The sequence below is a fragment of the Macaca fascicularis genome, chromosome 16, assembly GCF_037993035.2.
Source record: "Macaca fascicularis isolate 582-1 chromosome 16, T2T-MFA8v1.1".
Taxonomy (NCBI): Eukaryota; Metazoa; Chordata; class Mammalia; order Primates; family Cercopithecidae; genus Macaca; species Macaca fascicularis.
Window position 1 is genome coordinate 11,263,979 of NC_088390.1, and position 27,580 is coordinate 11,291,558.

Genomic DNA, 27,580 nt, shown 5'->3' on the forward strand with positions numbered 1-27,580 from the left:
ACACATACACCTAAGAGTTAATGGTAATTAAATGGGTGGTGGGATTAGAGGACATTTTTTCCTTCCTTCTGCTCACTTGCAATCAACAGCTGAGTGATGTGAAGATCAATGGTTGGAATGACAGCAAATTTATCATTATTGTAATTGATGTGCTCATTAGTACCTTCGTTCTCTCCCCTGGTTTCCTACAGGCTTATTATTTCCACACAGCAATGTTAATTATGGTGATAAAACCCTGGAATGAATGGCTAGAAGTGGATCCAATGGCACCATGGAGGTAAGCCAACAGAATAGAAAGGAGTCTTGCTTTATTCTGTCCTGCCTCCTACCTTAAGACAAGTCGATTTCTGAATCACTTTACACATAGAGTTGTCAGTAATTTTCCTGAAGACAACCAAAGAAACACAATCTGGATACTGGCATTTCAGTGCTGCCTACAAATAATTCAATTCCGCAACTGGGCAAGTCACGACCTTGTGCTTTTGTTTTCTTTTATAAACAAAATTCAGCAATGGATGTGGATCAGGACTTTGTAAAACAAAACCCCAAACTTCCAGGTTTACCCTTGGAAAGACATATCTAAAATGAGGAAGAAGAGTTGCCCAATGTCCCCAGCCCTGAGGCCCCTTTGTCTTTCAAGAATCTTCCACCATAAGGCCCACTGCCACCATCACCACCATGGAACGAAAAAACTGTTTATAAAAGAAAATGAGAACATAAAGTAGTGACTTGTCCAGTTGTGGGATTGAATCATTTGTAGGCAGCAATGAAATGTCAGTCTCCAGACTGTTTCTTTGGATGTGTTTCCTAAGAAAACACCAATTCTTTTTTAATGGCCCAAGCATAAATAAAATCCTTTATTTTATCTCTTTTTACATAATAGAATTTTCAAAAGTTCTTTCTAAATAATAGCATAGCTGTACAAAATATGAAAAGAGCAAAGGCTAAAACGATGCGCCAAAATGTTAATAGTGGTTTTATTGAGGAAGTACACGTATTTTTTTTTTACTAATTATTTTTTCTAGGTTCTTAAAAATAAGACATATACATTTTTACTGTGCAGTGAATCTTTCACTCCATAGACAGAAGTCTCTTCATCTCAGGAAGCTCTTCTTCTAATATATCATTGATTATTTCTGTAGTTAAATAATTCTGTTTCCCACCTTTAGAACAATAACTATCTGGTCACTAACTTTACATTCTCTGTTTTCATTATCTATCGTTTCTCTAATTGGAATTTTCCCCATTTCCTCTATATTCTTGGAGAACTTTACCAATTTGTTATCATCTGTGTCACTCATATGATATTTTCTACAGGATCAGTTCTATTTTTCTCTACAATTGCTGTTAAAATATCAGCTTCATTGCCATATTCTTCCATCTCTTTTTTCATCTTACCCAGTTGTCTTTTCATTTAGCCTACTCTCACCTTGAAGATTCTTTATTATATGTCAGGGAAATAATGATTTCTGCTCTATTGACAATGCTAAATCATGTCCTAATGATTCATTCTTGATTCTGAAATATATCCTTTTCAAATATAAGTTCTTATTTGTCTCCGGATTGATACTACCTTTCTATTCTTCAGCAGTATTTTTCACAAATAGGTACTTAAATTCCCCTTGAGACAGTATATGTTCACTCGGGTGATGAAAAACCCCTGCTTAGATCTATGTTGTTCACTTATCAGTGTTAGGTTAACTGATCAGCGTTATGTTAATGTATGTAAATGTATCAGCATAAATTAACATGTATAGCTCCTAATCCAACTTTCATTCCAATGAAATGAGTCAGTGTGGAGCAGAATCTAACGGTTTCATGCTGAAAGAAAGCAATAAGGAGGAGGGCTCTGGACTCCCAAGAGATGAGAAGGGCACAGAAAGTGAAATGGGAGGCATTTTAAGCACACTTTATTTTCTTTGCACATTTGCCCTAGGCTAGCATTGGCCACTGCATTGTACAGTACAGCATCTCTGTGCTTGCCATGAATACGTAACAGGGAAGAATTTTGTGGGCTATGAATAAGGGTGATGAGGAAAAATAGGCTGTTGTGGTCAAATATACTTAGGAAACAGGATGAAATAGAGTTGAAGAGGTTTGTTTATTGTGTCAATATTCAGACACTCATATCTGTTGAGTGGATTGTGGATGTCTAGGAAGTGGCTGACTTGATTAGGGAGCATTTCCCAGACTTCGTTGACAGTGATAAACATTTGAGGGGGCATCGTATTTATCAGACATTTCCTGGAAGACACTTTGAGGAACAGTGTTCTACTTTTGTACAATTCCCATTCTCTCTCACTCGGGCCTTTCTCTGCCCATACAAATAAGGCATGGGGGTCACAGGGCAGTTACTTCCAACACACCAGCTTCACAGGGCTCCCTAGAAAAACCTGGAGTCTCTCATGGAGGGGTAAGGAGAAGCAGCCGTACATGGCAAGTATGATTTATTGGTGGCATGAGTGTTTCCTGTCACCCATGGCAAAGAATGGGGATTAAAGAAGGAACACATTTCAATTACAAGTCAGTTTCAAGAGGTTCAGAGGTAAGTGAGGCCTTGAGTTCTTCTTCATTTCTATATACACCTAGCAGTACAACCAGGAAACAAGAGTGTATTGTTCATGAAAAAGTATCAGACAGATATTCTCTCGATCTGATGTGGCTCATAGTTTCCCATAACATCCAGTTAAGATGAGACTACGGGGAATAAAGAGCTCATTGACTCCAACACCCTTAATTTACATTTGAGGAAACTGAGGACCCCAGATGCAAAGCAGCTTGTTATAGGGGACCTGGAATAGCAGTGCTGAGTCTGGAACTGAGTGCTACCCCCACTGAACTGAGATGCCCAGGATACAACTTTTAAAAATACGAGTGTGGCATTAAAGACCAAATAAGAGCAAAGCTAAATGAGAGTAAAACCACCTTTGCAAAAATTTTGAGTGAGATAAATCTGATGTAGGAAAATTATGACAGTGAAAGAAATCTGATGTAACCAACTCCATCTTGCTTCTAACCTACAGGCTGCCCTCCTTCATTCCCAGGTGCAGGCTAAGCTAACTACGGTAGGAATTTAGTTTATAGTTTAACTTTGAAACAAAGATGATAATAGCCCCTTCCCAAAACAAACCTCCTACTTGCTTGGGGATCAGACCATTTTTATAAAATGAACACATTAGCCACAAGAGTAAAAATGATGCCTCAGGAGTCACGCATCCAGAGGTCACAAGATTCCTAATCTCCCCAATTGCTCCTACAGCTAGCATCACTATTGTAAAACCTAAGATTGTTGTTCGAAGTAGTTTTCAGACCCTGCATTCTGATGGACTAGCCGGCACCACCCAGACTGGTAAACTGGCTTATCTTTCTTGTGACCCCACCCAGGACTGATTCAGTGCAAGAGGACATGTCTTGACACCCTATGGTTTTGCATCCCTGACCCAACCAATCAGCATTCCCTGTTCCCTAGCTCCCTGCCTGCCAAGCTATCCTTTAAAAACCCTAGCTTCTGAATTTTTGGGGAGGCTGATTTGAGTAATAATTAACTCCTGTCCTTTCACTTAGCTGGCTCTGCATTTATTAAGCTCTTTCTCTGTTGCAAAAAAAATCTGCTTTTCTCAGTGCATCAGCTTTTCTGAGCAGCAGGCAAGATGAGCCCATCAGGTGATTACAAGAGTGCTTTATTCTAAACGTTTTATTCATCATTCTTGAACAATTGCAAAATTTAAAATTTCTTAGTCTTTCCATTTTGGCAGATTTTTAAAAAGATTGTTATTTCATTAATTAATTCATTCATTCCTTTATTCATTCATTCATTCATATTTACTGAGCATCTGCCATATACCAGGCACTGTATTAGAGGCTTAGATTATCATGGTGAAAACCTTTGGCATAATTTTCACTTATATTTTGATGGGTGAAGACAGATGTTATCAAAATAATGTTTATAAACATTACTGGGTTGGTTCTAACAAATTGTCCAAGTACTAGACACATGTAGACACATAGAAAGCTGAAGAGTAATACCAACTAGAATAAACAAAATTAATACTGAACCATGAATACAAAGAGTCAAGGAGCCTAAAAAATGAGATTATTTTTATGACCTTGGAATCCCATTTGCCAGAGAAGTGGAGGCAGAAATGAAAATATCACTATTGCAATCCTCATGTGTTTGGAAAGGGCTCTGGGGTGGGACCCAACCCACGAAGATGGTTCTAGACTGATTTCCTATTTGATAAACCCAAGTGAATTTCCCACCTCCTTTAGCAACACAGCTTTCTGGTGAAGAAACAAAAATTGGCATGTATATGCTAAACCTGAGTTGAATCACACTGCTGAGATCATGGGCACAGCTACTAGGGGATCTCAAGGAGCCTTGTCCAACGTTCTAAATGATCCTTGCAGGCAACATGCCTTAGTAGGTTGCACAGGACAATTCAGAGCAAGAGAACAGAAGCAGTTGCTGGGCAAGGTGAGACGGTGAAGGTCATGTCACTGAGGGAAGACCTTACTTTCTCTTCAATTTCTGAGTGCTTTCAGAACAGGTAGAGTCCACTTTCAAGATTTCACCAGAGTGTAGAATAAAGAACAAACTGGGGCTTCAGAGGGAGACCACACAGCCTCCTTCCTACTGGCTCCTCCACTTGGCACTTTGTGATATTGGCCAAGGCCTTCAACCATGTGGGATCTTACTGTCAGAGGTATGTGAACCAGAGCAACACCATCTTGAATAGGAGCTGGGTAAAATGAGGCTGAGACCTACTGGGCTGCACTCCCAGATGGTTAAGGCATTCTAAGTCACAGGATGAGACAGGAGGTTGGCACAAAATACAGGTCATAAAGACCTTGCTGATAAAACAGTTTGCAGTAGAGAAGCTGGCTAAAACCCACCAAAACCAAGATGGTCACGAGAGTGACCTCTGGCCATCTTCACTGCTACACTCCCACCAGCGCCATGAGAGTTTACAAATGCCATGGCAAGGTCAGGAAGTTACCCTATATGGTCTAAAAAGGGGAGGCATGAATAGTCCACCTCTTGTTTAGCATACCATAAACAAACAAACAAAAAAACATAAAAATGAGCAATCAGCAGCCCTTGGGGCTGCTCTATCTATCTATGGAACAGCTATTTTTCTATTCTTTCACTTTCCTAATAAACTTGTTTTCACTTTACTCTATGGACTCATCCTGAATTCTTTCTTGCGCAAGATCCAAGAACCCTCTCCCGAGGTCTGGATCGGGACCCCTTTCCTGTAACATCACTGCCCTTGCTTTGAAAAGCCCTCACTTGAAAATTAAATGGGGTTGCAAGTTGTAAGCCTGGCACACAGTAGGAGTTCAAAAAATATCACCTCCTCCTTCCCATCTTCTGCCTGCGTTGTAAGCTAGGATGCTTCGTAATTTTGTCGCTAATTTTTGCTGGATTCTAATTTGTCTGGGTGTCAGTTTCATCATCTGTAACATGAAGAAATAGGGCAAGTGGTGATCCCTGGGGTTCCTTTCAGTTCAAACATTTTAGGATTCTATCATCATAATAGATGCCCCACACGGGGAAGAAACAGCAGAAGCTGAGATTTCTGTGACATTGGTCTGTAGGGGTGAGTTCCAGGAGGCTCCCAGGCATCAACCATGACCTGTGCAAAGACAAGAAAAATAAATGATTAGGAAAGGGCCAACATTGCAGTGTGCATGCCTGCAAACAATTCACACACAGTTGGAGGCGCCCAGCTGGAAACCAGCATTTCATTTGCAGCTTCATTTGCAGCAGAAAAGTTGATATTTGCAATAATGTCAGTAACTTACAGCTGGGATTCAGTGGCTCCTGGCGTGAGCCACCACCAAACAACCAATTTTCACTTTGCAACTCAGAATGACCCCTCCAGTTCTCCATGCTAGAGGGAAAGGGAGGTGTGGGTCTCTGTTGGGACAAGTTTGGGCACGGAGTCCACAAGGGCTTCAGATGGCAGTTTCTGGACTGCAGTTCTTGCCACTTGCAAGCTCTTCACACCACAAACACTTAGCTTTTCTCGTTTGGGGAGCTCTAGGGAGCCCATTCATCTTTCCTGGAGTCAGAAAGAGGAGGGAGAAAGGCAGGCAATGAAAAAAAAATGTGGAAGATGCAGCTGTTGGATGCAACAAATAGAATATCAGATGGCCCCAGGAGTCCTGGGTATTTGTCTCAGATCTGTCACAAGCCAATTGTGTGACTATAATTTGTCACTTCCTCTTTCCCAATGCAGTTTATGCAGGTGTAAAAGGGAGAGGTCAGATGAGGTGGTCTTGAGTTGGCTTCCAACTCTTTCTATGACTCAAGTATTCTAAATGAGAAAGGGTGAGGAAAAGGAGGAAATGGAAGAAGAGAAGGTGGATAGCAGGTGGGTGAGACTTTGTTAGAAAAGGAGGGGGAGGAAAGATGAGAAAGGCTGCAACAATAAAAAGGAAAACAACACAGATTTGCAGAAAGTATTCCTCGCAGAGCTATAAGTAATCTCTAAAGTAGTCATGATTACAATCATTATCATAAACAACTGAAGTCCTAATTAACTTCATAAAGGGCAGCATCCTGCGATGATTCAGGAATCCTCTCTCTTGATGCTCCAATCTCTGGAACCCAGGGGGATCCCTCCCTTGTGAACTCATACCTCCTTCCTTTTGCTATGACCTTTACTTTGGGCAGCCCAAGGAAAGAAAGAGGAAGCACCTGCCCTGCAAGTCTGGACAGCTGGTGTCGAGGAGCCCAGGGCAGCTCGATTGAGGACCAGGTCGCGGTTGCCCTCCAGAGACAGGGTCCCCAGTATCATCACCCACACTGCTCTGAGCATCACTGGTGGTGGTCACCACTAGAATCAGCATGCTTGCCACTCTATATCATCCAAGGAGATTCCCAGGTACTTCTTTAAGAGTGGCGAGACCTTGGGCTTAAAAATTCTCTGATTCATGGAAGAGCCACCTGTGACGTTCCTGGCTACCTCGTTTTACTGTCATTCTCCTAATAGCCATTAGCTCAGCTTCTGCCTTGCCTGACCCCTATGGGGTGTACTGGACTCGGGTCTTATTTTTTTATTTTTATTTTTTTGAGATGGAGTCTTACTGTGTTCCCCATGCTGGAGTGCAATGGCAAGATCTTGGCTCACTGCAACCTCCACCTCGCAGGTTCAAGTGATTCTCCTGCCTCAGCCTCACGAGTAGCTGGGATTACAGGCGCACGCCACCACACCCGACTAATTTTTTTTGTATTTTTGGTAGAAATGGGGTTTCACCGTGTTTGCCAGGCTGGTCTCGAACTCCTGACCTCAAGTGACCCAACAGCCTTGGCCTCCCAAAATGAACAAGCAATTTCTTTAGTTGCTTGTGCACAGCCCAAAATGCTCTGCCCCTAGCAAACTGCAAGAAAACTCCTCTAAGTCTTCACTTAAGGACTTCTTTGCTATATTTAGGTTATGTTTACAGGATTGGGAATGAGGTGGAAGGAATAAGTTCAAGGACAATTTCTGGAAATAAATTAGGTTCAACTATTTTCAGGGAAATAAGAGGCTTTAATTTTTTTTTAAAGTGATGCAAGCTATTGTAATTTCTCACAAAGGCCTGCAAGTGATTTGAGATTGGTTTATAAAAATGTTGAAAGAAAACCTAAATTCAGAATAAGATAATCCTAGGAACTGTAATGATAAGATCATATCAGTTTGTGGTGTCTTGACATTATCTGAAAGGAAGAGGGTGAATATGGATCAGAGAACAATGAGCAAGAAAAACCAATGTTACCCAAAAGCTAAGGTGAGAGGCGGGATGGCTATCTCTTAAAAATGCCAACTGGAGGCATTTTTAAAACATACCTAGTGCTTACAGATAGCCCAAGTATAGCTCGAGAAAGCCTGACATTGGGAAGGGAGTTACAGTAAATTCATAATTTAGGACTGGGTGAATACTAGCAGTGTCATTAGGCAGAAATGGACAACTATTGCATTCATAGGAGCATAAAATTGGCCTAGGATTTTTTATTCTGTAATATTTCTCCAATACTATTTAAAATTTTTATGTGTAAATATAGTCATTTTATCTCTCTATATTGTTACAGTAATGGCTTGTTTTTATAGATTTAGGAGCCCTATCATTTTGGCTTATTATATCTCAGCATTTTCTCATCATGGAGAGAGTGCAATAGAAAACTGGCTTGTGCGCTTAAATTGCAGAAGGGCAGCTGCCAGGAGACATTAAACTGGCCCCAGAGAAGAGTTCTCAGACAACGGGATTGTGCATCTCAGCATCAGAAATGCCTAAAGTGCTTGTTATAAAGATTGTATTCTCAGGACCTCCAAAAGGTCTTTTAAGTTTGAACTGAGACCCAGGAATCAGAATCTTTTGAAGAGAGACCCAAAACTCAGGTTTTGAATAAGAATTCATGGCAACTCTATTTGCTAAAGATAGCTGCAACACAATCTCTCTCATCACAGATCCTCCTCTGCAATGTGATCTTGCCACCATACCATCAAGAAGTAGGTCTGTGTCCGTCACTCCCTGAATGCCCATGGGGTTACGGCTGCTTCGATCAACAGAGTATGGTAGAAGTGATGTATGACTTCCGAAGCTGGGTCATGAAAGGCAATGTTTCTTCCACCTTGTTCTCTGGAGCTCACCTACTTGGAGTCCCAAACCAGCACCTAAGTCCAACTAAGCAGGGGCTGCCCTGCAGTGTGGAAGCTGGGCTACATGGAGAAACTCATCCAGGTGTTCTGGTGGACATGCATTACTCTTCAAGTCATCCCAGCCCAGACATTGAGGGAAGGAGCCTTCAGATGATTCCACCCTGGAGGATAAGCCTCTCAAACTCAACCCTAGCCGATGAGGACAAACAATAACACTTTAATTGGAATTCACGCCAGAGTTCGTCCTAGTGTCAAGAAAGATAATCACTTATGTTTTCATTCATTCAATAAAATATGTACTGACTGCCCACTATTGCCAGGTTGTTCTACAATCTGTGGATATAGCAAAACCCATGGAAAATTCCGCAGAGTCCTGGAGCACACGTTCTAAGTGTATCATGACAGTGTGTGGCTGGGTAGGAGACAGAGAAGAGGAGACCAGACAAAACAACTAAATAAACACATTAACACGATAAGGTAAGGTTAACGATTATGAAGACAATAAAACAAGGTGATGTGGTGGGGAGGCACTGCTTTAGATTGTGTGGTCACAAAAGTTGCTTGCGCTGAGACCTGTATTACTTTAGTGGGGCTGCAGAAAAAAAGTGCCACCCACTGGGCTGCTTAAACAACACAAATGTGTCATCTCTCAGTTCTGCAGGCCAGAAATCGAAGATCAAGGCTGGGCATGGTGGCCCACACCTATAATCCCAGCACTTTGGGAGGCCAAGGCGGGTGGATTACCTGAGGTCAGCAGTTCGAGACAAGCCTTGCTAAACCATGTTTTCCTTGCTAAACCATGAATTCTTAGAGGTCAGCAACAGTGTCTAGCATAGTATGTGTTCAATAAATTCACCAGACTGAATTTAGTGGAATACTAGTAAAAGCTCCAATGATGGACTTCAGATTATTACTGGCAGTGCGTCCGGTTGGGGTCCTTGGTCCTTGGTCTTTGTCTTCTTGGAAGAAATAATTTGGCCAAGAGACAAAAGTAGATTTAAGGCAGAAACGAGAAGCCTGGCCAGCATGGTGAAACCCTGTCTCTACTAAAAATATAAAAATGAGCCAGGCTGGTGGCTCACACCTGTAATCCCAGCTACTTGGGAGGCTGAGGCAGGAGAATCACTTGAACCTAGGAGGCGGAGGGTGCAGTGAACTGAGATCGCACCACTGCACTCTAGCCTGAGGGACAAGAGGGAGACTCCATCTAAAAAAAAAAAAAATTCAAGATTAAAATGTTGGCAGGGTTGATTTCTTCTGAGGCTATGAGGGAGAATATGTCTCATGCCTCTTACCCAGCTTTTGTGGTTTCTAGCAAACTCTGGCATTCTTTGGCTTGAAGAGGTATCATGCTGACCCCTGCCTTCATTTTCACATGAGTTTTTTCCTGTATGAGTGTCTGTTTCCCAATTTCTCCTTTTTATATAGGATTAGGGTTCACTCTAATGATCTCATTTTAGCTGGGCTACCTCTGTAAAGGCTATATTTTTCAAATAAAATAACATTCTGAGGTACTGGGGATTAGGGTTCAACCTATGAATTTTAATGGGGACCCAGTTCAACCCTTAACAAGACCTGAAGAATGAGGATCCATGATACAACAGTCCAGGGGCGATAGGAAAGCAGAAGCAAAAATGAGTTTGGCTCTCAAGAACCAGCCTAGCAGTCAAAGACCGGAATGTGCAGAGGAATGAGGAGCTTCAGCCTAGTTCCATCATCACTGTGGTTAGCCAGCAGCAATGCTCTGGCCAAAAGTACAAGGTGCTTAGCTCTCACATGCAATCAGTACAAATACCTGTCAATTCTACCCATGGCATCTCACTCATAACCTGTCTGTCCCCACCAGCCTGGCTTTGGTCAGGCATTTGTGTCTGTCTCCTATTATTTCGTTGTTATGTTTGTTTCTTTCTCCTATCGCTGTTTAGTTGATCTTGCTGCCTTCAGGCTCACTATCCTTCCAATCACTTTCTGAAATACCAACAGCATCATTTTATAAAATAGAAATTGGACCCCATGTGTCACCCATTCTAAAAATCCTCTATTCTCTCCATCAGTTCAGGAGGAAGAACAAAATCTTTCTCATGGCACAGAAGGTTATATAAACCCAGCTAAGCTCCAGCTGATGTTTCCAGCCTCTCTGTAACTCACATGCACCCACCATTCCCCAGACTCGCTGTGCACTTTCAGGACCCTAGTTTTGTTCATGCTTCCCTACTCTTCTCATTATTTTTTCTTTGAAGAGCCAGTTCAAATTGGCACTCATCTCTAAAAAAAAAAAAAAAAAAAAAAAAAAGCCACTTTTCTCTACTCTTTCCCAAATGCTTCCCCCACCTCCTATGCCCAAGCTACACTTAATTCCTTCTTCATCTCTGTTCCCACAACACGTTGTTCAGTGTTTGTCACGTTGGCTTATATTTATTTGTTTGCATACTGGTCATTTGTTTTCCTTGCTAAACCATGAATTCTTGGAGGTCAGAAATAGTGTCTAGCATAGCAGGTGTTCAATAAATATTCACCAGACTGAATTCAGTGGAGTACTAGTAAAGGCTTCAGTGTTGGACTTCAGATTGTTACTGGCAGTGCGTCCGGTTGGGGTCCTTGGTCCTTTGTCCTTGTCTTCTTGGAAGAAATAATTTGACCAAGAGACAAAAGTAGATTTAAGGCAGAAATGAGAACTTATCGAAGCAAAGAAATGTATACTTGAAGGGACCAAGCAGGCAATTCAAAAGATTGAGTGCACCCCCTGATCTTTGGTTCAGGGCTCTTATAGACTTACTATTTCCTGTTTTCTTTCCCAGTCTCTTCCCCTCATCCTTCGCCTTGAGCAGGCTATTGGCTAATCACCACATGCACAGTGACTTGTCAGTATCCGGGAGGGGCTGCACGTGCCCTTTGGTGGTTGAAGCTACGTGCGTGCTCTCTTAACGGCAATTTTCCCTTACCAGTCTAGCACCCCCAGGAGAAGGTCATATGCTGGCCAGACTCTGCCATTTTGCCCCTTACCAGCACGCCTAGACACCTCTACTCAATTTTAAAGTTCTTATAGGGAAGTTGCTCCCCACAAACTGAAGATGTTTCCTGGTTGTTGGGAAATTTTCCCCTCTCTGTTTCCAGCAGCCTGACAATCGCCTAACATTCTTTGGGTTCCTAGCCTGCCCTGTTCATATCTGCCTATCTACCTACTCTAGTAAGATCAGCCTTAACATATTCACAACGCTCTTGGTTATTAACATCACTGGACCTAGATGAACATGCTAGATTAACATGAACATGCTTGACAATGTGTGTGTCACCATTAATATGGCTTAGCAGATTTGGTATCTAGACATGCATTCAAGCCCCAATATTGTAACACACCTTAGGAATTGTCTTGGTTCCATCTTTGTTGCTCTGTGCCTCAGTTCATTTATCTGCAGAATGACTTATGCTTGCTAAAGACCTACAATTAGGCCCATCTTTCATGCTGAAGTCAGAGTTTATATGATAACTGGATCACCATCAGCATCAATATCACTCTTACTGTTGCTCAGTCTTGGGGACTCAAGTGTGGGGGTGCTTTACTGTTGCTCTTTTTGTTTGTTTTGTTTTGGCTTCTGGGTGTTTGTTCTTTTTTTTCTGGCAATAGCTTCTTTGACACTGATGTTACCTTTAGCATTTTTAGACCTATGTTAGAAGAATGAAATGGTTAAGGGTGTAGATTTGTGTATATATATTTTTTTCTTTTTTTTTTCTTTTTTCTTTTTTTTTACTTATAAGCTCTTTGGTCATGGTAAATTAAAGCAGCTTTTCTGAAAATTTACCACACAGGAAGCTATGCTGAACTTCTCTCCTGGTCTCCTAGACCCTCTCTCATTAATTTCCTCTAATTCTCATTAGCATGTTTCTACTGCAGACTCGGAAGTGGAGAGAAATTCTTGTGCAGCTAATTTAACACCTGCAGGTTTTGAAAGTTGGTAGAGAAACCATATCAATAAAATAATCACTGGCTTTCTCAGAGATTTTAAATTTGAATCCTTTAAAGGTTAGACTTTTGTTATGATTTCTATTTATGTTTTTATATCAAGTTATATGTTAATTAATACTCTTGTCTTTTCAAATGTAAAGAGAGGCAGAAACTGGAATAACTATTTTTGGTATATGAATGGCCACAGTCAAGAAAATATTCTGACATTTTGGATGCAGACATGGTTTTTCTTGTTGACAGCACCACAGCCTGCCTTAGAAAGCCCCCACAAAGTCAGCAGGGGGCTGCAAGGTGGGATTAGGAAGTGAGGCACAGCCTGGGAGCTGAGTTAGGTCCTTTGGTTTGGAGATTTGTCAGGCAAAGATGGAAGCTGGAAAGCTCCCTCCTCTACTGAAGTCCATGAGCATGCAGTGTAGCAAAGAAGTGATGGGTGGGAAAAATCCTCAGATTTTTTTGTTTGTTTGTTTGTTTTTGGAGATGGAGTCTCGCTTCGTTGCCCAGGCTGGAGTGCAGTGGTGCGATCTCAGCTCACTGCAAGCTCTGCCTCCTGGGTTCACAACATTCTCCTGCCTCAGCCTCCTGAGTAGCTGGGACTACAGGTGTGTGCCACCACACCCGCCTAATATTTTGCATTTTTAGTAGAGACAGGGTTTCACCATGTTAGCCAGGGTGGTCTGGATCTCTTGACCTCATGATCTGCCTTCTTCGGCCTCCTAAAGTGCTGGGATTACAGGCTTGAGCTACTGCACCTGGCCCAGAGTTTTGAAGTATAGTGTTTGTGGGGAGTTTTGCTCCTCTTTCTCATAGGGACAAAGACCTTATTCCCTCACCCTTCAAACAAACAAACAAACAAACAAACAAAAAATCAAGTGAGAGGCTGAGAAGGGGATTCCAAGAGCATCACTAGGAGAGAGTTCCTCCATACTAGAAGGAGAGACTAGCATGGGGCTGGATGCTGAGGTGCCTACAGGCCACCCCGAACTGCTCTCAGAGCAAGGTACCAAATGATGCTTCTTGGGAGGATCAGACCATGTCCTTGGGAATGATAAGAGCACAGTGACAGCTTTTCCTTTGGTGAAGTCTGAAGGGAGGAAACCTGAGGAGAAGCCCTCATCAGGTTGAGAGAGAGTGCCCAACAGGGGATGAAAGACCTGCATTTCACGTCTCCAAGGCTTTCTGAGAGTTCGAGGAGCCTAGTCATCCCCAGTCATCCCTGTATTCGTTTGTTCTCATGCTGCTAATAAAGACGTCCCTGAGACTGGGTAATTTATAAAGGAAATAGGTTTAGTTGACTCACAGTTCCACATGGCTGGGGAGGCCTCACAATCATGGTGGAAGGTGAGTGAGGAGCAAAGTCACATCTTACATGGCAGCAGGCAAGAGAGTGTGTGCAGGGGAACTCCCATTTATAAAACCAGCAGATCTTGTGAGACTTATTCACTATCATGAGAACATCGTGGGAAAGACCTATCCCCATGATTCAATTACCTCCCACCAGATCCCTCCCATGACACATGGGAATTATGGAAGCTACAACTCAAGATGAGATTTGAGTGGGGACACAGTCAAACCCTATCGATCCTGTAGAGGATCATCTAAGTTAGAAGAGTAGGCAGATGCTAAGGATATGCCTGGGACTGAGCCAGGCATGCACAGAAATACCCTTCAGGAGCAGGGTTGATGGCATGGACTACTGACAGGTCCAAAGGGAAAGAAATAGGATGTTAGTGCTAAAAGGCGCTGTAGTGAAATTGCACATTATCCCAGGAAGGCCTTGCTCACATCTCCACAGGGGCCACCACATTTCTGGAGACCAAATAGAAACAGAAACAGATAAAATTGTGTCCGGAGTTGGCTCCTTCTGGTGGGTTCGTGGTCTCACTGACTTTAAGAAAGAAGCCATGGACCTTTGCAGTGAGTGTTATAGCTCTTAAAGGTGGCACGGACCCAAAGAGTGTGTGGCAGCAAGATTTGTTGTGAAGAGCGAAAGAACAAAGCTTCCACAGCACAGAAGGGGACCCCATCATGTTACCGCTGCTGGCTGGGGTGGCCAGTTTTTATTCCCTTATTTGTTCCTGCCATGTCCGGCTGATTGGTCCATTTTACAGAGTGCTGATTGGTTCATTTTAGTGTGCTGATTGGTCCATTTTACAAACCTCTAGCTAGCTACAGAGTGCTGATTGGTGCGTTTTTACAGAGCACTGATTGGTGCATTTTACAAATCTCTAGCTAGCTACAGAAAAGCTCTCCAAGTTCCCACTCAACCCAGGAAGTCCAGCTGGCTTCACCTCTCAGAATGAGATGGACCCCACAAGACTAGGATGCTACAGAAAGCTGATGATTAGGTAAGGACATCTCCTAGGACCCTCTCCCTCCTCTCTGCCCTCATAGAGGAACAAAACTTGGAAACGTGGTGAGGAGGAGAACCCGGAATGAGACCATGGTCCCATCCCGCACTGCAGGGGAGGAGTGAAAGAAAGCACAGGTCTCCTTCCCACTAGACAGTTATAGGGCCCCAAAACTGATGATGGTGGAGTCAAAGAATTTAAAATAGGATGTTTGATTAAAGCCTTACACCAGATTGGACTTTTCATAACCAAAAGCAACCAGAAATGTGTGCAATTCGCTCAAGTTGTGGCCAAGGGTATGGGAAAAAGATTCAACAGAGTGTGCTTAAAAATACTTAAAGAAAGAACAAAGTTGATAGATGTTGAGAACCCACCAAGCTCTGATTGCCAAGCTAACTGAATTCCAGGAGATTGTCACTGGGAGATGAGGAATAAATGTGACAATTATTAAACACAACACACACTTAAGCAGAATCAAACTTCCTAAAAATTATCCCGAATTCCCTTTGGAAATCTTTCTCTTTCCAAAGTTTCACACATGTGGCAGCTGTTGAAAAATGTCCCCTCTCCCTACACATGGTACCTCCACTGCCCCCCGGCCTCCTTTGCAAAGCCAGGGCAGATCCATACACCCACATGAGCCCTGGAAGGTTGAACCCTTCTGTTCAGGCTGAATTTATAGGGAGGACCAGACTGTGGGAAGTGTAAGGGAATGCCACCGTTCATCTGCATTAATTTCTTCTTTGCCTTTGTGACTTGCCTATTCAGGATATTTGCCCATTTTTCTATTTCTGTTTTTCAAATTGTCTCATCAAAACATTTTATATGAGAAGAATATTAGTTATTTGTTGTACATGATACAAATACGTTTTTTCTTTTTTGCTACTTATATTTCAACCTACTTTTTGTTGTTGTAAACTTTTAAAAATTTAAGGAATCACATGTATGATTTTTTTTTAATTTTCAAGCACTCCAGCCCAAGATATTCTGTTTTGATGTTTTGCTTGCTTCCTCTACTTCTGAATTACATTCCTGCCAGCCTTCCTCCTGCAGTTGTTCTTCATTCTGTGGGAGGAGTTTGATAAGCGGTTCCTTCATTTATAGGAAATACAGGTGATATACTTGCTACATCTTTGCTTGCCCTTTCTTTTCTTTCTTTCTTTCTTTCTCTTTTTCTCTTTCTTTCTTTTTCTTTCTTTCTTTTTCTTTCTTTCTTTCCTTCTCTCTCTCTCTCTTTCTTTCTCTCTATTTCTTCTTTCTTTCCTTCCTTCCTTCCTTCGTTCCTTCCTTCCTTCTTTCCTTTTCTTTCTCTCTTTCATTTATTTTTGGCCCCTGTATTTTATTGATAGCTTGGCTAGGTATGGAATTCCATATTCAAAATAGTTTTCCTTGGAAGTTTGAATATATTGTTCCCCTGCCTAAAACCCAGTATTGCTGACCAGAATTGGATGTCAGTATGCTTATCTTCACTGTGAGTGACCTTTCTTTTTCTCTCCAGAAGCTGTAAGAACATTCACTTTTTCCTTTAAGTTAGGAAACTTCAGCAGGATGCGTCTATACATGGGCGATTTTCCCATTCATTATTCTCCATACTCACTAGACATTCAATTTTAAGAGGTATGTCTATTATCCACTCGGAGAATTTTATTTTTATCTTCAATTTCTACATTTCTATAATTTTTTTACCCTTTTATGCCTCTGTTCTCTCCTAGAAAATCTATTAGTTGCTGTTAGGCCTCCTAGATTTGCCACCTTTAACTTTTCGCTATTACATTTCACTTATCTTTTTGCCCCAAATTCTGAGAGATTTCCTTGACTTTATCTTCCAGATCATCAACTTGATCTTCATCTCTGTCCATATTATTATTTAATCTATAAAGCAAAATCTTTATTATTGCAAGAAAAGCTTAATTTCAAAAATGATTTTTAAAATTCTGATTGATATATTTTCAAAAGAGACTGCTCTTAATTTGTGGTAGCAGTATCTTCTCAAGCCTGTGAGCAGAAATCGGAATAATTTTAAACAGTTCTCCTCTTCTCCCCAAAGATTCTTTTATTCCCCTCCTTCATGCTGTTATTGGTTTCTTTTCTTTTCTTTCTTTTTTTTTTTTAATGAAGAGCTACTTCGGTATGTGCAGATAACAAATGTGCATTTCCTCAGCAGTTGTGTGTCTCTTTTACAATGGGCTTCTTCCTTAAATAGAAGGTCTAATTATGAGCTCTCAGTCATCAAACAGGGTGGCAGGCAGGCTCCCTTGTAATGCTTGGAGTCCAGAAACAAGGAAACAGGCTAGGGAGCCCCATAATTACCAATGCAAAGCCCCCTGGGAGTGGAGCACCTGGTGCTTTGGTTCTCTCTGTTTCTCTTGCATTCTCCAAAACCATCACCAGGAGCTCACATAGGATAGATTAAAGACTATGTACATCATTCGTTCACTTCTCCCATTAGAAGGTGGAGTTTGATCCCTCTTTCTTTGAGTCTGTGGGGGCTCTGGGTTTGACCCAGAGAATACAGCTGAAGTGACATTATCAGTTCTGATCCTGGGCCAGCTCTCTTGGAACACTTGTTCTGGGAAAAGTCAGCCATCATGTAAAAAGTCCAACTACCCTGTAAGCACCATATTGCAAGGAAGCCCAAGCAGCGACATGGAAAGGCTGTATGAAGAGATGGACACCTCAGTAGACTTTGGATATCCTAGCCACTTGGATGGCTTGCACCATAGGCACCAGAGGAGTGAACGAGGAGAGATTCAGATGGCTCCACCAGCTCCAGTCCCATGTGCCCGAACCTACATGAGAGAGAGAACAATAAAGCTGAACCGGTCAAGCCATGGAAAGGTGAGAGATAAGAAATAATTTTCAACTGTTTCACTTTAGAGTGGTTTGCTACAAAGCAATTATAATAGATCATCTGTTTTTGTTTATTTGGTTGTTTGTTTTTGTTTTTTATTTTTTGTAGCAACAGATCAACCACTCTCTCTATAACGTAGTTCTAAAGCTGCAGCCCAAGGATAAAATTTGTAGCTCTCAGAAACTCTGTTTAAGGGACAAGGGCCCACTGATAATGCCCTTTCAAATGCAATTCCTCAATAAATATCTCGAAGATGAACTCTAGGTCCATTCTTGCATTTGAGGACTCTAGCTTGGATAGTCTCTTGTCTCCTTTGACAGGACGGATGCTTTACTCTAATACCTTGAACTGTGATTCTTCTACTTTTTCTCTGGCAATCAAATAAAGTCTACACCATGTCCTTCATACAGTCCTCCAAATTCAGTAGGTAGTAATAGTATCTAATTTTTTTCCCTCTGCTCTGTCACAGGGTGTGTGTGTGTGTGTGTGTGTGTGTGTGTGTGTGTGTGTGTGTGATAATTTTAATATAAACTTGGGAGAAAATGGAAGTCAAATTCTGTGCTCAGGCCGCCATCTGGAACCAGAAGCCTATTAAATTCCTAAAAAGAACACCATGTTAGGAGGGTTCTTCCTGTATTTTAGACAGTTTAGGAGTATTGGGCAAGTGAAGAGTGTGCCACATGCTAATATCCCATGAAAATAATTACTTCATGCAAAAAGGCACTTAAATGAATATTCCTGAGGGAGAATGTTAAGTTCTCCCAGTGTTGCCCAATGCTGGCCTTGAGCAGCATCAGAGAGGGAGAAAATGACCCAGGATTTTATGCCCAGTATGAAAGTTTTAGCGGCAAGCCCCCAATCTTTCTGCAAATGTGAAGAGTTTGTATTTTATAATGCAGGTCCTTCTGTTGCGGGGAGGGGAGCAGCCAACTATTAACTGATCTTTTGCCCGAATAGGAAGAGGAGATGAAATACATCTTTAGAAGGAGAGAGATCGGGCAAGTGCCCACTTTGCGTTGTATGCCCAGGTTCAAAGGCCCTGGGCAGGAGAGAGACAAAGTCCCAAGGAATAGCCTGAGATGACTTTCTGTGTGAAGCAAGACTTGCATTAGCTGTCATTGCTTGTCATGCTTGTCAGAAGTTTCTTCAGAGATGCAAATACCTCTTATTTAACATATTAGAGGTTTAATTGGCTTTGGTTTCTATTTTTAATGCATGAATCCTGTGGTCTCTAAGGTCTATGGGGCTGAGTTTGAGAAGAAGGGGTGGGGTCCCAGTAGAAAAATTTCCAAGAATGAAAATATAAAATGAAGGAAGTGGGCAGTTCTGACAGGTCAGACTAAAGTAGCCAGGTTTCCTGGGAAGCTTAAAAACTTGGTGCCTCCTAAAACTGTGATATAATTGGAGTATTTGCTGATCCATTTGTTCATAAGCACTGCTCATTCTACAGTTGGTACAGCATGAGGGAAGGCCACAGGCATGGGCCTAGCCTATTTTCTCATCCAGAACCCTCAGCTCCTAATCTGAGCCTCAAACATTCCATGCAGCAAAACCAAAGCCTTACCATTTACCAGACCCAGTCTCCTCATAAGGCTGTAGATTAATACTATTATTGTTATTATGGGACTCAGAAAGCAATTCCCCAAAATGAAGGCCTCAGAAGCAAAAGTTTTTCTCTGACCTTCTCCTGTTCTCTTGTCTCAGTCCCATTCTCTCCCTATTCTAAGGCTAGCAATAGAAACTAGAATCCCTCTTCCCCAAAGCCAGCCATAAAATCTAAAAATATTACTTGAGGTTTCCCTCTGCCTTTCTGTGTTAAAACCTGGCCATAAAAAAATAGCCCAGCCTATTTTGTTTGACTGTAGGTCACAAGACCCTATTCCAAAGAGGGTCTTGCCCCACACCCAGAAAGAACAATGCCAAGTAGAATCTAGACAGGCAGGCCCTGCTGGGTTTCCCCACTCAGTCTATCAGCGTTAGATTTCATTCATTTTGTCCAGTCATATTTCTACATGGCTGTCCCTACAAGTTGAACCTAAGCATAACCACTAACAATTTCCCGTGTATGTTTGGGTCTTCATTCTGAAGTCTGTCGTGTATGCTTTAATACATTTTGTGTGCCTTTTCTCCAATTAATCTGCCTTTTGTGAGTTGACTTTTCAGTGAACCTTCAGACGGCAAAGGGGAAATTTTCTCTTGGCCCTTACAGTATCATCAGAATGATTGTCACTGTTGTTGTTATTATGTGGACAAGTTTCGTGGATGTTTGCTCCCACAAGCAACCTATCAGATTATTCCCTGCAACTCACATACATGTCTCTTCCTAAGAGCATTCTGGTAAATACAGTATTCTCTACCTTGTTTTATTTTCAGTGATATTTTAGTGGCCTTATTGGGCTGGTGCCCCTGCACACATTCCATTGGCCTGCCTCTTAATCTGGGTATGTTCTGGTCTGACTTTCAGAAGAGAAGGATCACAAGCTATGAGTCAGTGATGGCTTAAGAAGGATCAGACATTGCCTCACCTGAAAATCAATACAGCTCAGGAGATACCACTATTGAAGACATTTAAGATTCCTTCTGTCTGGGTACGCTCACCACGATTTTCCCCAGTCCTCTGTCTGTTTGCTGTGGCAGATATTTTCAAACTTTAAGGAGTTTATGAATTACCCTGGGTATCAGCTAAAAATCAGATTAGAAATTCTGATTTATTGGCTTCAGACTGAGGCCCCCAAATAGCATTTTAAGTAAGAACTCCACCCTAGTAAAGTTTTTGATGCAGGTGGGGAGCATTGACTTTATTCTAAGAAATAATGCTAAGCTGTCATGGGCACACATTAGACAAAGTAAATCTTACATAATCTGGAAAGCTGGGTGCATTTATTTAAGATGCAGAGGAGCTAAAAAAAGAAATATTCTGCAGCCTGGTTCATAATGGAAAGCAGAGGCAAGAACCCTGAAGACAGGAATGAATGGTAGATACCAAAAAGGAGGTTAAATTAACCAACCACTGGCAATCACAGTTAACACAACACTCTTGGAAGAAAATGATCCCATAGGAGGCATCGGAGAGCCATAAGGAGACAGGATTCTTCAGGAAGAAGAGAATTCATAGAAAAGTCTTAGTGCGGCCTGGAGAATGAATGGGCCACCAAATGTATTGTGTCCTTAGGAGAAACATCACAGGAAAGGAAAGTGGGAAAGGCTGAAATGTGTTCTGTACCATGCAGTTTTATCTCTGTTTTCAAGTCTGCTCAATTGGTAGTGGCTCCCTGGAGCACTTCATCAAGACAGATTGTGAAGTCATTTCTAGGTTTAGCAGAAAGGGATTGATTGACTAGTATGATTGATTAGTTATGTCTGCCACCGGATAGGATAGGGAGAAGCAGATGCATCCTTGCAATTTCTGCTTAGGCAATAATTGTAAAGTTATCCAAATTCCACTGCAGCAGGAAAACTCAGTCAGGCCTGATAAGTGCCATCTCTTTCTTGCTATTTCCAGTCAGAGAAACCTTTGCCATGTGAACAATATAAATGCATCCTGAGATTATGTTTCCTCTGCTAAAGATGGAGCCATGTGAAGAAAATCTCAAATACTTACCTGGTGGAAATCCAGACTTGTTGTACTTGCCCATTCTCCATTACAGACTCTTTTAGCCAGGCCTTCTGTGCTCCTTGCACCACTCAATTTTCCCAAGAAGGAAGGGCTGTAGCAGTGCACCTCGTTCCTGCCCCATTTCCTGCTCAATTCAAGGCTTTCATTGCCATGCATTCCCCATTTCTACCCCAGTGATTTCAAGATTTCAAACACATAAACATGAACTGCACTTTACAAAATGTGCTTTACAATATACTTGCCTTCAAAGAGCAAACTCTTTTAAAGTACCTACTTAAAAAAAAAAAAAAGATCAGTGTGTGTACATATAATTGAGAGGCTAATTGCCAATCAATCAAATCTCTTCATTCAAGGGAGCGCCTGTCAGCCCTTCATTGACCTAATTTGAATTACTGCAAGTATGTGAGAAAAAAGATCTGCAGTATAGGATATTTTAAAAGAAATGTAGGTTGAAAGGCTTCTATAATTCAGATTTTTCTCCAATTCACCTTCCTCAACTGTAGTCAATACTTTTGGTAGCTTTCTTGTCCGTCCTCCCATTTCTCAGATATTTCTGTCTTCCTGAGAGCTCCTAATCTTGGTTAGGGATGCATGTTCCTCTAGGAAAGCTGATTCCATCTTAGTCCTAGAGATAGAGTATATGACAAATCTGTGCAATCTGCTTGGCCATGGTGATTGACCCGATGCTGGGCATGTGACAGCCTATCCAATTAAAGTAACACTTAGGACATTTGCTGAGGACAAGGATGGTGTCTCCTTCTTGCTGGAACTGTGAGTTGTATAATTATTGTCAAAGCTTCTGGAAGCCATCTTAGAATAAAGAGGACAGCCAACCACAGTGGAAGACAACACTGAAAAAAGCATGCTTGAGAGACAAACAAACCCCTTAGTATTTGATGACATTATTGAATTGCTTGATAAAATAAACAAAACTAAAGCCAAGACTACCTATGGATCTTTGAGGCAAATGAGTCAGTCTATTTTTTCTCTTGTTAAGCCCGGTTTTAATTGGTTTCTTTCTTCTCTGTGTTTTGCAGCACTAGCTGATACGTTTAGTTAATCTGAATTAGGAGAATCCATTTCATCAGCATTGTACTTGTTTCCTATGACTCAACTTTTCCTTTTCTAATTTTCTTTTTATGAATGAGGTTTTTGGAAGCAGGGTAATAAACAGCGGATAATGATTGGGATAAAAATCTCAGTCGTGTTCCAGAAGATACTTTGGAAAAGAATATGCATCTTCTGAATCAGTATCATTTACATGCTGCTAACAGGAAGGGAATGAGAGAGAGAGTGGTTCTGTTGTAGGTGAAAATGCTTGTGTACTATGGGGAGGAATTAATTATGCAAAACAACGAAATATGTGCAGACAGATGATAATTTGTCAACCTGAAAACTGAGCTTCGTAAATCTTAGTTTGCAATAAATTGAGTGATTTTCAAATGTATTAGGCAAATGAGCTGAAACTCTACTATGATATGTGTATTTAATCCTGTCACCCAGGCGCATATTATTTTCCATGGGATATGAAACCCCTGCCCTCCAGGACCAGATGTTATTGCATCTTTTGTGAATACGTCTGTGAATATTGCAGCTTCCTGTTTTTGCCACAGTAACTGCATAGCCGCTAAAAGAATAAAACAGGCTAGTGAAACAGAATCACAGATTTATACATGTGAGGGGGATGCAGGGAGGAGTCTACCCAGCTAGTGTTTCCAGGAACACTGGAAGTGGAGAACCCTCAGGAATTTCATTTGCACTTCAGAGCAGAAAACATAGCTGGCTCTACGAAGACAGTTCAGGAAGGAGTAACGAGAGACAAACTTTTCCTGCACAAGTAGCTTCAGAGTCTTGCATAAAAGGAAGACACGTAAGAGAGAAAATGGAGAGAGTATGCAAGAGTAAACTGTTGGCCTGGAATTGCTCTTGTTCACCTTAGGAATGTAGCTATCGATATCTGGATATCATGGTCGGGACCTAAATGTTCGAGAGGGGTTTGTCTCTGGACTTGCAGCACCTCCTGCATCCAGCCAGAGAGAAGCTACAGAGTTAATGCTGGAGCTGGGCTAGGATTGCAGGAAAGACAGAGCATTCCTGTAAGTTTAGAAGTGCTCCTCTTGGATTCCTCCTGGTTACTTACACACTCCTTTGGTAAAGGAGAAATCAACAGGAGGTGTCTCATGAATGTACTTAATGAGATCAAGTCAGGTAGGAGTCATTTCAGCATTGACAATGAAACAGGAGGGAAAAACAAGGCAGGGACACTTAAACATCTGTTTTATTTCCTTGCCAACATGATTTTGGGGACAGGACTGGTGAGCAAAGCCAGTGTCACTGGACACCAGGTGTCCTGATTGTATCACTTTAGGTGAAAATAATTGTTCACTCTGGCCAATGCATCTTCCTCTGATGCCACCTTCACCAGCTCATCCTCATACCCTGCTGCCTGCAAATGCTCAAACTCCTCTTATTCCCGTAGAGACAGTGTGGCCGCAGTGCCAGTCACTCAGAAAGCCTTGCCGAGGAAGCGAAGAGCGAGAGGCCTCGGAAAACTCTGGTGGTGATTCCTATGTAGGAAATGGTATTTTTTAGTGCCTCTTTTCTTTAAATATATTTGAAGTAATTTATTTTTGAATATAAATTAGTGTACGCGGCTTCACATCCAAAAGTCGTGACAAACTATATATAGAAAGAAAAAAAATCTCTCTACCACCTTGTCCCCAAGGAAAAGAAAATTCCCCTTTCAGAGGCAAACCAATGTCATTCATCTTTTCTATATTCTTACTGTGACATTTTAAAGCATTTACGGGCTTAAAGTGATGAAGATACGCATGTTCCCATTGCTATGCAAATGGCAGCGTATCACCTAGACTGGGAGTCCCCAATCCCAGGGTCGTGGACCAGTACTGCTCCAAGGCCTGTTAGGAACCGGGCCGCACAGCAGGAGATGAGCGGCGGGTGAGTGAGCGAAGCTTCATCTGTATTTACAGCTGCTCTGCATCACTCACTTTAGTGCCTGAGCTCCACCTCCTGTCAGATCAGGTTTTTTAATTTAGGGGAAAAAGCAAGAAATGTAACATCTGTACCACTCAAGTGTGGCAGTTGAAATGTACACCTTTACCATATCCTGTTGGAACAGTGTCAATAGGAACAGAGAACGCCAGGTCTATAATTTTCTACACATTTTACAGACTAAGGAACTGGAAACGTGCACCAGGAAAGTTAAGTGATTGACTTAAATAAGGTGAAGGATCCAGAGGAAAATCCCTTGATTTAGTTCGAAAACACTCCTACTATCCTGGAGTGAATGAATTCCTCTTTGTGCATTTAGGCAGCATGATCTAAGCGGGTACAACATAACTTTTCTAGTCATTTTGCCACTTAGAAGACGTGTGAATTCCGCAATTCCCCAAGCCAGTGACATCTTCCTTCGAATTCATACATCACTTCCAACCTCCTTTTCTGTGGCACTCAAAATTTTCCATTAAAGTTATTTACGTATGATGTGATGTGGCAAGCATGAACTTTGGAGCTACCCAGGTGACCTATCCAGCTTCAGTAGCTAGGGACACTGAAAGGGGCCACATTTTGAGATCCACGAATGGAACACAAGGTATTTTTAATTGATATGAAAGGCCTTACAGAGACATGGACATTAAATGGCATTTGATTACACGCTGAAAGAAGGGCCTTGATTGAAGGGAGAATATTATATGGAATCATCATGGCCTTGGACCATTCATGCTCTCTGTAGCCCCCACCCTGAGGTCTGCCTGAGCTTGGCTGCTGTTCCAGCCTGAGGTCTGCCTGAGCTTACCTGCTGTTCTCCAGAATTGAGAGCTGCAGTCCAAGCCCAGGAGTGTCCACTTTGTTTCTAGACTGGCCTGAGATGGCTTTTGCCTTGGGAAGAAGCCGCGCTTTCAATGTCCCTTCTCCTTGCTTGGGATCTGGGAAGGCTCTGAAGGGGACTGTTTCTCAGACTGGAGTTCTCCGCATCATCGTGCCCTGTGATTATCAGGTTAGCTCAGGCAGAAGCATCCTGCCTACTTGGCAAATCCTGAAAAGAAGGCTGGGAGAGTAGCAGCTTTCTTTTCAGGTGAGCCATCTCAGGCTTGTTTCCTCTCCATTATCAGGAGCGGCTCCGCGGGAGCCTTGTTAAGAGGTGGGACATGCTCTCTCTTTCCTGCTCCTACAATGCCAAGGGGAGACTTTGAGGGCCCTGCTGCTGGCAGAGCTGCCCCGCAGAGCTGGGCTGCCCAGACCATGGGGCCTTGGTATGGCAGGGGTCTGTGAAGCTGAACTGTCCAAAATGTCTGTCCTGGGGAAGGCACAAGGAGAAGGGCACTCAGAACCGGAGATATCAGCAGCTCCCTGTTCCAAAAAGAGGACGGGTGAGGGGAGAAGTGAACGATGCCCAGTGTATCCCACAAGGCTGCAGTAATAGGTGGCTGAAAACACAAAAAAGGTCATTGTTTTTGTAATAAAGGGAAGGGTCTGAGCACCTGAAGACTCTCCTGTTTGCCCCGGAAGCCCATAGCTGTTCCCTGGCCCTGTGTGCCGGGAGGCCCCGCAGTGCCTGCCCCTGCACTGACAGGGAAGGAGGCTTGCTCCTGCACTCACTTGCTGTGAGGCTGACTTCCCTGGGCCTGACATCTCACCTGCAGAATGTGAGGACACGGCCACCACAAATTAAGGTGGAATGCACCACCGACCCCTTCAAATACTGCACTCTGTAGATGACCCCCAGGAGGTCAAATTAGACAGCAGCTCCTGGGGCTTGGACTTCTGTTTACCTCTTACTTCGGAACAGAGCTCCCTCCCTCCTGCGCTGCCCTCTCTACCATTCCTTCCTTCCCTTCCCTCCCTTCTCCCTCTTTTCCTTTCTCTCTTATTCTCTTTCTCTTATGTTCATTTAAAGGAAACAAGACACTCGCTCATGGTAGGCTCAGAGTATTCTTAAGCTACATAAGACATTCTCGGTGCCAGTGCGGTGAGATCACAAATCTCTTTATACTACATCTCAGGCTTTGCCGAGAAAACGTATTATCTTTGCTGTCTAGAATGCCTCTGTCCGCCCTCCTGAGCTCCCTTAAGGGTTGCTGAGGAAGCGTTAGAATTGTATCTTCATCCAGGGAAATTTAAAATGTAGTCCACCCCATTCATGGTTTCTTTAGATTTTGAGCAGCCTCTTAGAGATCACTGCTTGGTCTTTTACATGCTCCCCTTGTTCTCTTGTCCCTTGTCCCTCTCCAAATATGTCCTGGAAAATGGAGGCTTACTAGACCTTCTAGGGCGAGGATGTGGGGATTCAGTCTCCAGCTACCTCTCCAGTATGCATGAGGGACACTGCAGCTTAGGAGGGATGGTTCCGCCACGGATCGGTTGATGCTAATGCCTGTGGCTGAAACTCTGTGGTCTCTTCTTTCGTGGCTGGGCAAGGGTCTATCACCGCCTGGCCTCCTCTTCCCTCTTGCTGGTGCCATGCTTTCCACTGTGTCTTGTCTACATCCTCCATCTGCCCCCTGGCCCAGGCTGTTCACCTCTCAACCTCTACTGTGTGTTCAACTCATCCTCCTCCCATGAGTTTTGAGGCACCTGCAGCTCAGGGGTACCAGCCTGACCTGCACACTGCCCAACCAAAGACTTCTCCCTCCTAACTCTGCAGGGATGCCTCATGTTGCACGTTGGTATCTTATAATTACACACATACATATTGCATGTGTGCAGATGGATTAACATTTTAGAAAGGGAAACAGGGCGGCAGGTCTAATAATCTCTAGTCTCTCTCCCCATCTTCTGTTTCCACTTTCCTCTCTGCCATCAACCACACCACAATAACTGAGGTCAGGAAGACGACGTCCTAACGCCGTTCCTGTCTACTCAGACCTTCTTTACTCAAAGCTCCCTGAGCTTGCCGGCTGGCCTTACCTTGGCTGTGTTAAGTGGGAGCCAGACAATTTAAAACATCACTCCTTTCCGGACAAGGCCTGGCTCTCCACCCTGTTGTTTACTTTACACCGCGCACGATTTTGAAGGTCGGAAGCGTTCTCTTTGCTTCCCTTCCAAACAGTCCTTATGCATTCCCGCCTTACCAAACCAGTTCCCCTCTGTTCCCCAGGTAGATTAATGCCTTGTTATTAGGGAGAAGGTCATGTA

The 27,580-nt window shown here is 42.6% G+C and overlaps 1 protein-coding gene across 1 annotated transcript in view; it reads right to left on the reverse strand.

The window, feature by feature from the left end:
• Positions 1-17,038: 17,038 nt before the first annotated feature.
• Positions 17,039-27,580, reverse strand: part of LOC135967905 (uncharacterized) — a 29,326-nt gene continuing 18,784 nt past the window's right edge. The window contains exon 5 of the mRNA XM_074021142.1: positions 17,039-17,746. The gene's annotated coding sequence lies outside the window, so the exon portion shown is untranslated. The remainder of the gene's footprint in view (positions 17,747-27,580) is intronic.